The sequence below is a fragment of the Panulirus ornatus genome, chromosome 9 (genome assembly GCF_036320965.1).
Source record: "Panulirus ornatus isolate Po-2019 chromosome 9, ASM3632096v1, whole genome shotgun sequence".
NCBI lineage: Eukaryota > Metazoa > Arthropoda > Malacostraca > Decapoda > Palinuridae > Panulirus > Panulirus ornatus.
Window position 1 is genome coordinate 40,872,272 of NC_092232.1, and position 10,538 is coordinate 40,882,809.

The 10,538-nt window shown below is 39.7% G+C and overlaps 1 protein-coding gene and 1 non-coding gene across 2 annotated transcripts in view; both read right to left on the minus strand.

Annotated features, from left to right (window-relative positions):
* Positions 1–4,401, minus strand: part of LOC139750362 (uncharacterized) — a 28,889-nt gene extending 24,488 nt beyond the window's left edge. Inside the window, exon 1 of the mRNA XM_071665072.1 lies at positions 4,259–4,401. The gene's annotated coding sequence lies outside the window, so the exon portion shown is untranslated. The remainder of the gene's footprint in view (positions 1–4,258) is intronic.
* A 5,730-nt stretch (positions 4,402–10,131) lies between these two features.
* On the minus strand, positions 10,132–10,205 carry TRNAN-GUU (transfer RNA asparagine (anticodon GUU)). Its single transcript has one exon. It is a non-coding gene; the product is annotated as a tRNA-Asn (tRNA).
* Positions 10,206–10,538: the final 333 nt, after the last annotated feature.

A 10,538-nucleotide genomic window follows, 5' to 3' on the forward strand; every position in this document is an offset into this window, starting at 1 on the left:
GTAAATATTTTGGAAGGTCAACTGTATGAAAAAAGAAAAGAAAAACGAGGATATCGTGGAAGGAGGCAAATGGGGATATCGGTGACAACAGGTAGTGAAGAGATAGACTATGCATTTTGAAGGCCTACTAGAGTCGGTATCTGATACATAGAGGCAGATGTGTCTGGGTCGGGGAGGTATGGGAAGTGAGAATCTTAGAAAGAGGTTCGGTAATGAAAGAAGAGTTGGTGAAAGCCTTGCACAAGATGAAATGCGGCAAGGATGCTAGAGTGGATAATATTGCAATCCATTTTCTTAAGAAATGGGTTGACGTGACAGTGGTGTTGAATAGTTGGGATTTTCATTGTATATCTGGATTATGATAAGGAGCCTGAGGATTAAAGGATTGCATGTATAGTGTCACTCTAGAAAAGGCAAGAAGGACAAAGGTGAGTGAAAGCATAAAGAGCGCATCAGATTGAGGAGGAACAATGTGGTTTTAGGAATGGTAGAGGAAGTGTGGATCAGGTGTTTGCTTTGAAGAATGTGTGTAGGAAATACTTAGAGAAATACGATATGAATGCGGCGTTTATGTAACTAGAGACAGCATACGATAGGGTTGACAGAGATGCCTTGTGGAGGGTGTTGCGATATGGTGAGGGAGGGAAGGAAAGCTACCAGAGTCGGTGAGAAGTTTTCATCAAGAGTTTAAGGCGTGTGTACGAATACGAGAGTAAGAGGAGAGTAAGTGGTTCCAGGTGAAGGTTGATCTGCGGTGGGGGTATGTGATGTCACTAGGGGTTTAATCAGTTTTCGGATGGGGTGGTGAGGGAGCTAAAATCAAGGGTCTTGGAGAGAAGGGCGAATTTGCTGTTTATAGGGAGTGAAGAAGCATGGGAAGCGAATCAGTTGTTGTTTGTTGATGATACAGCGCTGCTGGCATATTCGAGTCAAAGCTGCAGAAGTTGGTGACCGAGTGTGGAAGTGTAAGAAAGGAGGAAGTTGAGATTAAACGTGAATACAAGCAAGGTTATTAGGTTTAGAAGAGAAGAGGGACAGGTTAGCCGGTGGTATAAGTGTGAACGAAGAAATTTTGGAGGAGGTAAAGTTCTGTAGATTTCCAATGGCGGATATGGCAGCGGATGAAACTAAGGAAGCGGAAATGAGTATTAGGATGAGTGACGGAACGAAGGTGTCGATAGGCACTGAAGAACGTATGGATAGAAAGGATATTATTTGAAAGGGCAAAAATGGCTATGTTTGAGAGTATAGTAGTCCCAACAATCTTATATGGCTGCAAAACATGGGCTAAGATAAGGATGTGCGGAGGTGGGTGGATGTGTTGGTAATGAAACATTTAAGGACAATATGTAGCGTGAGATAGTTTGATCGAGTAAGTAGTAAAAGAAAGGAGAAACGTGTGTTAATAAGAATAGCATGAGTGAGGACAGGTTGACATAGACAGTAAATGTGTCAGAAGTGGAGGGGTACAAGAAGGGGGAAACCAAATTGGAGATGGAACACTGGAATGAAAAAGATTTTGGGTACTCAGGGCCTGAACATGCAGGAGGGTGAAAGGTGCGTACGGGATATATTGAATTGGAATGATGTGGTGTACAGGAGTCGACGTTCTGTCAATGTGATGCAGCTTGGAGAAACTCTTCAAGAATATATGGAAAAATAAGTTATTTACTGGGAGGGTGAGAATGGGTATGTTTGAAGGTATAGTGTTCCAACAATGTTGTATGAGAGAGAATCATGGGCTATAGATGAGGAAGTACAGAGATAGGCGAATGTTGGTAATGAAATACTAAAGGATAATATGAGTTGTGAGGTGGTTTGATCGAGTAAGTAGTAAAAGAGAACGAGAGAGGTGTGGTTGAGAGAGCTGAAGAAGGGATGTTGAAATGGTTTAGACATATAGAGAGGATGAGTAGACATGTCAGAGGTGGAGGGGGACAAGGAAAAGTGGGAGACCAAATTGGAGATGGAAAGCTGAAATGAAAAAGATTTTTGAGTGCACGGGACCTGAAAGTGCAGAAAGGTGAAAAACGTGCACGAGAAGAGTGAATTGTAATGATACAGTATACAGGGGTCGACGTTCTGTCAATGTGAAGTACCCGGGAATAATCAAGGAAGAATGGGTGGAAAGAAAGGTTATTGATATAGATGGCAAAAAAAAAAAAAAAAAGGTAGGTTGAAGGTATAGTAGCTCCAACACTGTGGTATGGTTGCGAGGCATGGATTATAGATGAGGATGTGCGGAGGAGGGTGGATGTGTTGGTAATGATTTACAGGCAATATGTGGTGTGAGGTGGTTTGATCGAGTAAGCAGTAAAAGAGAAAGAGATGTGTGGTAATAAGAATGTGACTGAAAGAGCTGAAGAGGGATAGCTGAAATAGTTTGGACATATAGAGAGGATGCATGAAGAGGTTGACAAAGACAGTAGACGTATCAGAAGTGGAGGGGGACAAAGAGAAGCGTAAGGCCAAACTGAAGATGGCACGCTGAAATGAAATAGATTTTGAGTGCTCAAGCCAGAACATGCAGGAGTGTGAAAGGCGTGCATGGGATAAGGTGGAATGGAATCATGTGATGTACAGGGGTCGACGTTCTGTTAATGTAAAGCGATCGGGAGAAACTACTGAAGAATATGTGGAAAGAGAGATTCTTTACTGGAATGGCGATAATGGGTATATTCAAATGTATAGCATTCTCAAAAGTGTTGTATGGATGCGGAGAAGGGTGGGTGTGTTGGTAATGATATAATTACGGACAATATATGGTGTGACGTGGTTTAATCGAGTAAGTACTAAAAGGAAAAGAGAGAGATGTGGTAATAAGAGTGCGACTGAGAGCTGAAGAGGGGGTGCTGAAATGGTTTGAACATATAGACAGGATGAGTGAGGAGAAGCTGGTAAAGGAAGATGCGTTAGAAGTGGAAGCGTACAAGTAGAAGGGTAAAATGGAATGCTGGAAAGAAGAAGAAGAAGAAGAAGAAGAAGAAGAAGAAGAAAGAGGGACCAGGGCCTAAAATGCAGGAGGGTGAAAGGCGTGCACGGCATATGGTGAACTGGAATGATGCTGTAAACAGGGGTCGATATTCTGTCAAAGTGAGGGGGGCCAGGGTAAACGATGGAAAGGTCTGTGGGGTCTGGCTGTGGATAGGGAGCTGTAACTAAGTTTTGTGTACTGCTCATGACCGCTAGAGAACTGACGAGAGCGAACGCGCTTTTATTTTTCTTCCTTTTGCTCCTCGTGCAAACTCGTTCACGCGGGAAACAGAGAACAAGAGTTAAAAAATAAAGTTCTGTTTGATAATAAGGTAGTTATTCCTTTGGACACGAAACCTATCCAAGGGAACACTAGTGGTAGCCAAACATAGCTTACATTGGATATTACGGAAAGGTTTATTTGTGGTACTATTCCCTCTGCTCTTAAAATGTCTTGTTTTTTGTTTAACGAGGGATTTCATTGTATGAGTCTGATACTATTCTTATAATGCAAAATTTAATTTCTTACTGGGTTGCTTCCATCAAAAAGTGAGCTTTATTGCAAACTTTCGAGTATCTTTTTTGATTTATTTTTTTTTTTAGTACAATATACAAAACTTCCACATTTTCATGCTACGGTGAGGGGGTAGTTTGCTTGAGGTGCAGTCGTCAGACATATTTCGTATGGTCTCAATCTTATCTAACATTGTTTTACTAAGGTATTTGAGCTACATCTACAGCTGATGCTACTGTGGTAGTGTATATATTTCGCATAATGACATACCTTGTTCCTGCAATTTGACATCCATCGATAATTAATGTCATTTCCCTTTAATGCTAGTGTAAAGAAAATACATTCAGTAACAGCCACGCAGTGATTAATATATTTTTCGACTGTGCTGAATGAGGCAAAATTAATGAGTTGATGATTTCAGGAAAATAATGTAACTATAGTTAAGGTGAAAGTAAATGAATTTTTCACATACATTTACGTTAATTTATCCCACTCTTTCCCTGATATTCATAATTCTAAACTTATTGCGCTATCATAAATTGAAATACAACGCTCCACATTAGGTTTTCCCCCTATCCTTTACGAAAATGCCTTTCAGATCGATGCCTCGCTATGCTGACCTATTACAGAAACGAGACATACAATGTCAGTCACATGATGTACAATTACAACTGGCCGTTTAATTACATTCGTTCGTTTCTACAGGTATCCTTGTCGCTTCGAACGATAGCAGTTTTTATTGCTATATTCTAAACAGTGTTTAATTCTTACCTAATCGTCGGGCAGCGTTGCATCCTGTAGATTCCAATTAATGCAGTTACATACAAATTCTCTTGTTTGTTACAGTTATACGCACAGTTTTTGAATAACTTCCAACAACATACTCCGAAGATCAATATTAGCGTCTGTTTGGTAGTAACAGTGGTTGACGACAGAGAGCAGCATCTGTCGGGTGTTGCCTTTAAAACTAGTTGCCACTTTTTATTTTATGCACGACCATCGAGCTCATAACTTTTGTTATCTACATTTGTTTCACGATGTTTACCATATTCAAATGTCACACAGAAACATCTTGTATATATATATATATATATATATATATATATATATATATATATATATATATATATATATATATCAGTGATATCAGTGTGCAAGGCATATAGATATCGACAATACATATAGATCTCCCTTCGAGGCAGACTCTAACACAAACTATCAACCCCATTCTGCTTGTTAGCCAACTCAATTGAACCGGCACATTTTCCCGAACATAATTTCACAGTCCTCTTGTATTATTTCTTTTATCAGCTGGTGAAGAGAAACATTAATAATCACGCAAATTTATTAAACTACCATCGTCTGTGCCCGTTTCTTGTAGAGCTGTAACATCCACCTTATACAACAGCGAATAAGCATACACATCTGTGGTCCTAGTACGTAAGCTATTTACATTCTATGAAAGGTTACTTAATTCATGGTCCTCCATTTTCCCTGTTTACAACTGAAAGTAACCTTACTCTCTCATTAACAAATTGTTCCATCACGTCTTTCCCTCGAACTGATATCTTATTATATAGAACTTCAGGGATGTCAGCACACCTGACGTGTTATCTCATTTATAACGTCCACATTTCCGCTCCCCCAGAGCGAGGATTTGGTTTGTCAGTACTCATCACTGTATTGTTTTCAGCTTTTTCTCTTTTTCCCCATCCACCTTATTTTTTGTTCACAAAGATCAGCAATTACATTCTGATTGTCCTCTACTTTTTTCCTAAGCGCTTGGATTTCTTGCCGTAGTTGAACTACTACACCATACTTATCACTGAGTTTGTTATTTACCTTACCTTCTGGAGTAGTCTTCGGTGGAACCCTTGTATTATTTCTTGCTACCTTGAACGTGTCATTCTGTTCCATTCTCTTCTCTCACACGTTCTCAGTTGAAGGCAGCGTTGCCTTGTTTGTAACTCCTTGTTTGTCCTCCCTTTCCCGCTGCTGTACTTCCTTCAGGGTCTGTCACCGGACGCCGTACACTGTGGTCTCATACTGCAAATTGATGAACCTGCATTATGCACACCGCCATAAATGCAACAGAATGGCATAACACGTTGCCCAGACTTTATCTTACTTTTATATTCCATTGAATTATTTATCAACTTTGGCATATCCAGATCCTTTGGACCACCAATTGCACTTGTAACACAAAACAGGCTGTTCAAAGAACTTTGCAATTCTCCTATATCCTGTTCCAGATATGGGTATCATCTCCGGAACGTCTCCCTTCACCAAGACTACCATTTGATTCTTCTTTTCATCCCGGATTTCTTGTCGGTTTGCTCATACGAATCGTGTATCATCAAAAAGAAAATCAGGATCCAGTATAACCAGGTACATGAATACAGTCACCTTGGTGTGTTTTTCTGTGTCATTGGGTATCGTTAATATCACCTCCTCAAATCCTTTCGTCGTCAGAAACTTTACTGCTTCATCCCCAGCCAAAGTCAGATAGGAATTATTATGACCTTCCTTAAGTAAAGGTTCAACCTTTTTATGCTGCCTTCCAAGCTTAGCTTCCCACAGCAACAGCTTACTTATATAGTGTCATGCGTAAGTCACTTGGAAAGTTCACCCTCCTCCTACGTGAGCTGTTTCCTCCACCCGGTTTGTTCCCCACACTGGATCTGTTATTTGGACTAATTCGACCATCCTCCTGGGTTCGGTTCCCAGTTGAACTATTCTTTCTTCTTTCTTCTCCTTATGCTTTCATTTTCTTCCTGTCGTTCTGGATCTCATCACTATCGCTTCCTTCAATCTACTTCAATATTCTCGCCTTCATTTCTTTTTTTTCTTAGTAATCTCCTCTTGAAAACTGTTTGTCACCTCTATTGTTGTCGGTGGCAGATCATGTGCTTCTGAATCACTACTTGATAGCTTCAGGTCGTCGTCTGTGCAGTTTATTACTGCAATCTTTTCTTCCTTAGCCAAAATCTTCTCATGTTTATGCCCCCCACTTGCCCTAGACATGGTGCAAAGCTTAGACAGTCGGTGAAAATCAAACTCTTGCTGCAGATTGAAACATGAGTAACGTCTTACCAGCAAGGTGGTATCCACAGAAATGAGTCCGAAAGATTCGTGGGAGAGTAGAGCACATAAAGCTGTTTCCATTCTTAGACTCTATTAGCAGTTATAGACATTGTGTGAATAACCAATATTTTCATAAGTAACTTCCAACCCACAAGTAACGCGAGGAAAACCTTAAAAGTTGCCTGATTCCGCCCGGGATCAAACCTTATACTTGTGAAGGTCACGTGACAACCTCTACACTATGGAAACTATGTTACCTTTACCGAAGAAGGTGTTTCACTTTCATTACTGAAGAATATGCTTCGGTGTCATAACTGAAGCAGATGCTTGGATTTCTTAAGTGAAACATATCTTTCAGTGCCATTAATGACGTACTTGTTTTTATATGATTACTGAAGGAAATGCTTGAATGTTATTGCTGAAGCATATGTTTCACTTTCATTTCTGAAACAGATATTTCAGTGTCTTTAATGATGCAGATCTTTCATTATCATCATTGAAGTAGAAGTTTTAGAATCATTACTAAAGTTGATGTTTTAGAGTGATTATCGACGTAGGTGATTGAGTGTTAGTATTAATTCAGATGATTAAGGGTCATTACTGAAGCAGATATTATAATGTCTTTACTGAGGAAGAGAAGTCGATATTTGAGCGTCATTACTGAAGCAGGTCTTTCAGTGTTAGTACTGAAGCATGATTTAAATCTTTTATCAGAAGCAAATATATCAGTTTCATAACTGAGGTAGATTTTTTAAAATTTTTGCTTAATGGTTGAGGGAAAGCAACGGATATTACAACCGCCGGCTTTGTGTTTACAGACGAGCACACTGCAATCATGTAATGTCATGACATGTTGAGCACTGCATGGCCCACCAGTGGTGGAGGTATGAAACTACATAGCTTCCTGGGTAGGAAAACCTAGGAATGTCTATCCAAAAAAGAAAAAAATAGTCATTACGCGAGATGAAAGCAGGCCAGCTTTCAAAATGAGAATGAGAATTTCTAAGTCGGATTCCTACAGATCCAAATCTGTCAGGTAGGTATGTGTGTCGGGGTTTAGAATGAATTTCTGGAAGACACTTACTTTACACTTGAGTTTATCCTGAGACTTATTTACATGTATGCAGTCAACCAATGGGATGGTTATAAGTTACTTTCTATTCCTACATCAGACTTCTAATGGTTCTAATGAACCTCATGTGTGATGTTATGATGTTGTCATGAGGATGTTCTCTTTTCTTTCCCAACATCTAAGATCTGATCTTTTCCAACAGCTGTAGGATTTGAAACTTTTTACCTTCTCATATATTTCCTTATAACTACAACCTAAACCTTTGTAAAAGAAAGTTTTCTACTACCTCTGGAATTATCATTCATCATCATTTCTCTGTTGCTAATCATATGTCTTTGAAGTCTTTTTTTAAATTCTATTTAAAATCTGACAGCGATGAAGAATTGTGTTCGTGACTGAAGCCGTAGTTTTCAAAGTGAGAAAAAGTGATAATGTAAGATTGAAAGGTATACCACACAGCACACAAGGATCTCAGCCTTAAGATATCTCCAGAGTTTCATGATAGATCACAAGGCAGAAAGGTGTTGCTTACAACGACCTTATCGTAGACCATTCCAGAGGTTCACTGGATGGTTCCAGTAGGTCTCGACAAGTGAGGTAATCCAGATGTTTCAGTGGCAGGAACAGATGTCGCGCCAAAACAATCTAGAGGTTCACCATAAACCTCAGCAACAAAGACTGGAATTACATTACTAATATAGAGAACATCCCAGAGGCTCCGTGGAAGTCCCAAGAAGTAGATATGGAAGTAATGGAACAAACTTCATTTTAAGAGGTTTCCATCAGTCAGACATACCAAGTCTCCGACAATGGGCGGAAAACTCACGCAGTCAGCTAAGTTTTTCCACTGTCCCTCCGAGGGACGTACCTATCCCGCCGATGGACGTAAATCTTTCAGCAATTACAAAGCGAACTCCTTCGCATTTGATTAGTATCGTTCCACGTGCTCGTAGTGCGTATAACTATAAAATACTTAACGTACATAACGTAATTCAGTACATATACACTTTCCTATTCTTAGTAACATTTTTAGTCAGTTCTAAGGATGAATCTGACAGCATTTACAAATATGAGTTGCTATTAATGCATGTGGGTCACTCAGGTGGCCTAAGATAGTATACTGCTGTTCGTGGAATTGTATGGCAGCCTGTTATCACACTCTTATTTCTTGATGATTTGTACATGTTGTTTATTCTCTTATTCTTATGTGTAAACACCTACATATCATCTATAAGGTACAGTAAAAAAATTAGATCTTAGCCCACTCATTCTGTAAGTTTTCACTTATTCTGGAAACATTGTATTTGGTGGTGGTGGATGTACGATCCATTCCACTAAAATCACAAGTCTTTCAGGATCTTCTAACTTCCTGTCTCATATCAGATCCCTGGATGCAACGATATCAAAAACTGCAGTAGTTTGATAAACTTTATGATCATTGTAGAGATTAAAAGGAGCCTCCATCAGAAGACACAGGAGTCAGGGAAAGCGTTCTGTCTTTGCCTCAGACACCGAGGGAACAGACTGACTTTGCCTTTATTCCACTTCTCCACTCTGACCTGTTTACTGTAATGTTATTACCCTGGATTGGTCTAGTCTAAAGATTGGTCCCTTTCTATAATAAAATGAAATCATTCATAGAAGAGCATGGTCTTTGTCCATTGACCTTTGGGTTATGGGCCTATCAAGCTTCCACTGCGCCAATGGTGTCATTTTACTGAAGAAAAATCATTAATGTAATTGACGATAACCTCCTTTAAACAGCTAGTCTTGTGTGTCCGGCTAATACACAACTGGAACTCTTGTTTATGTATGGCCCAGCGGTAGAGGGAAAGAAGTGAAATTACAATGGCAACTCTCCTCTTATCAAATGCCACATTATAATGATAAAATGTACTGGGATATTGAGTATTGTATGACTACCAGTGGTGGAGGTACGAAACCAGCAACTCTCGGGAGTAGAAACTGAAAAAATGTCCAAATAAGAGTGAAGAAACAATACCCGTAGTTTAGAGAAAGACAAGTGGACATGATTTCAGAATCAGAATAAAAATTCATTGGCCTGATTTCTATGGACTTAGGTGTCAAGTAGATATCAAGAGCTGTAGTCTGCCTGATGAGGTTTAGAATTATCCTCTGGATTGTTCTTAACATCACATAATGTATGTATCCTGTACTCGTTTGCATGTATATAGTGAACATCTGGAGTGGTCATAAGGTATCTTGAATGTGTGACTTCTGCGTTTGCCTTTCAAGGCTTCTTCTTAACCTCCGGTGTGATCTTATGATGTGGCATGGGGCTCTACCTTTGTTGAGGTTTCCAGTGAACTTCACGGAAGCTAGTAAGGATGAATTACATATGACGCAGATAACTTTTGGTGGCTTACAGTTAGTTATTTTTGAGATTACATACAGTTTTTGATTAACTCGTGTGCCTGTTTAAAACTGAAGTTTCTTGTAAGTTCTGGAGTAGTCTCACATAAAGATTCGCCCCCGGGTGGGCTCGAACCACCAACCTCTCGGTTAACAGCCGAACGCGCTAACCTATTGTGCCACGGAGGCCTGAAAATATCACATCTTATGGCTGACTTGGAGACGAGTGCTTGTGGCACTGACTGTTTTAGATAACATATAGGAGTTATGTGTAGCTGGAGAGGATATAGTGTTCGTATTCAAAGCCAAGTTTAGACAAGGACTTATGTTGCTCTTGAGGATTACTCCTTGTGGAAATACTCACAAAATATTGGAATTTCATCTGATCAATCGGGATGATTATCATTACATTATTCCTGTTTGGCAGTCACGTAATGACGCAGACCATCTCTTACCTTCTCATCCATAGTTCATGATAATGTTCCGTCTGTAGCTGGGATATTTCCAGGTTTCCTTGGCAAA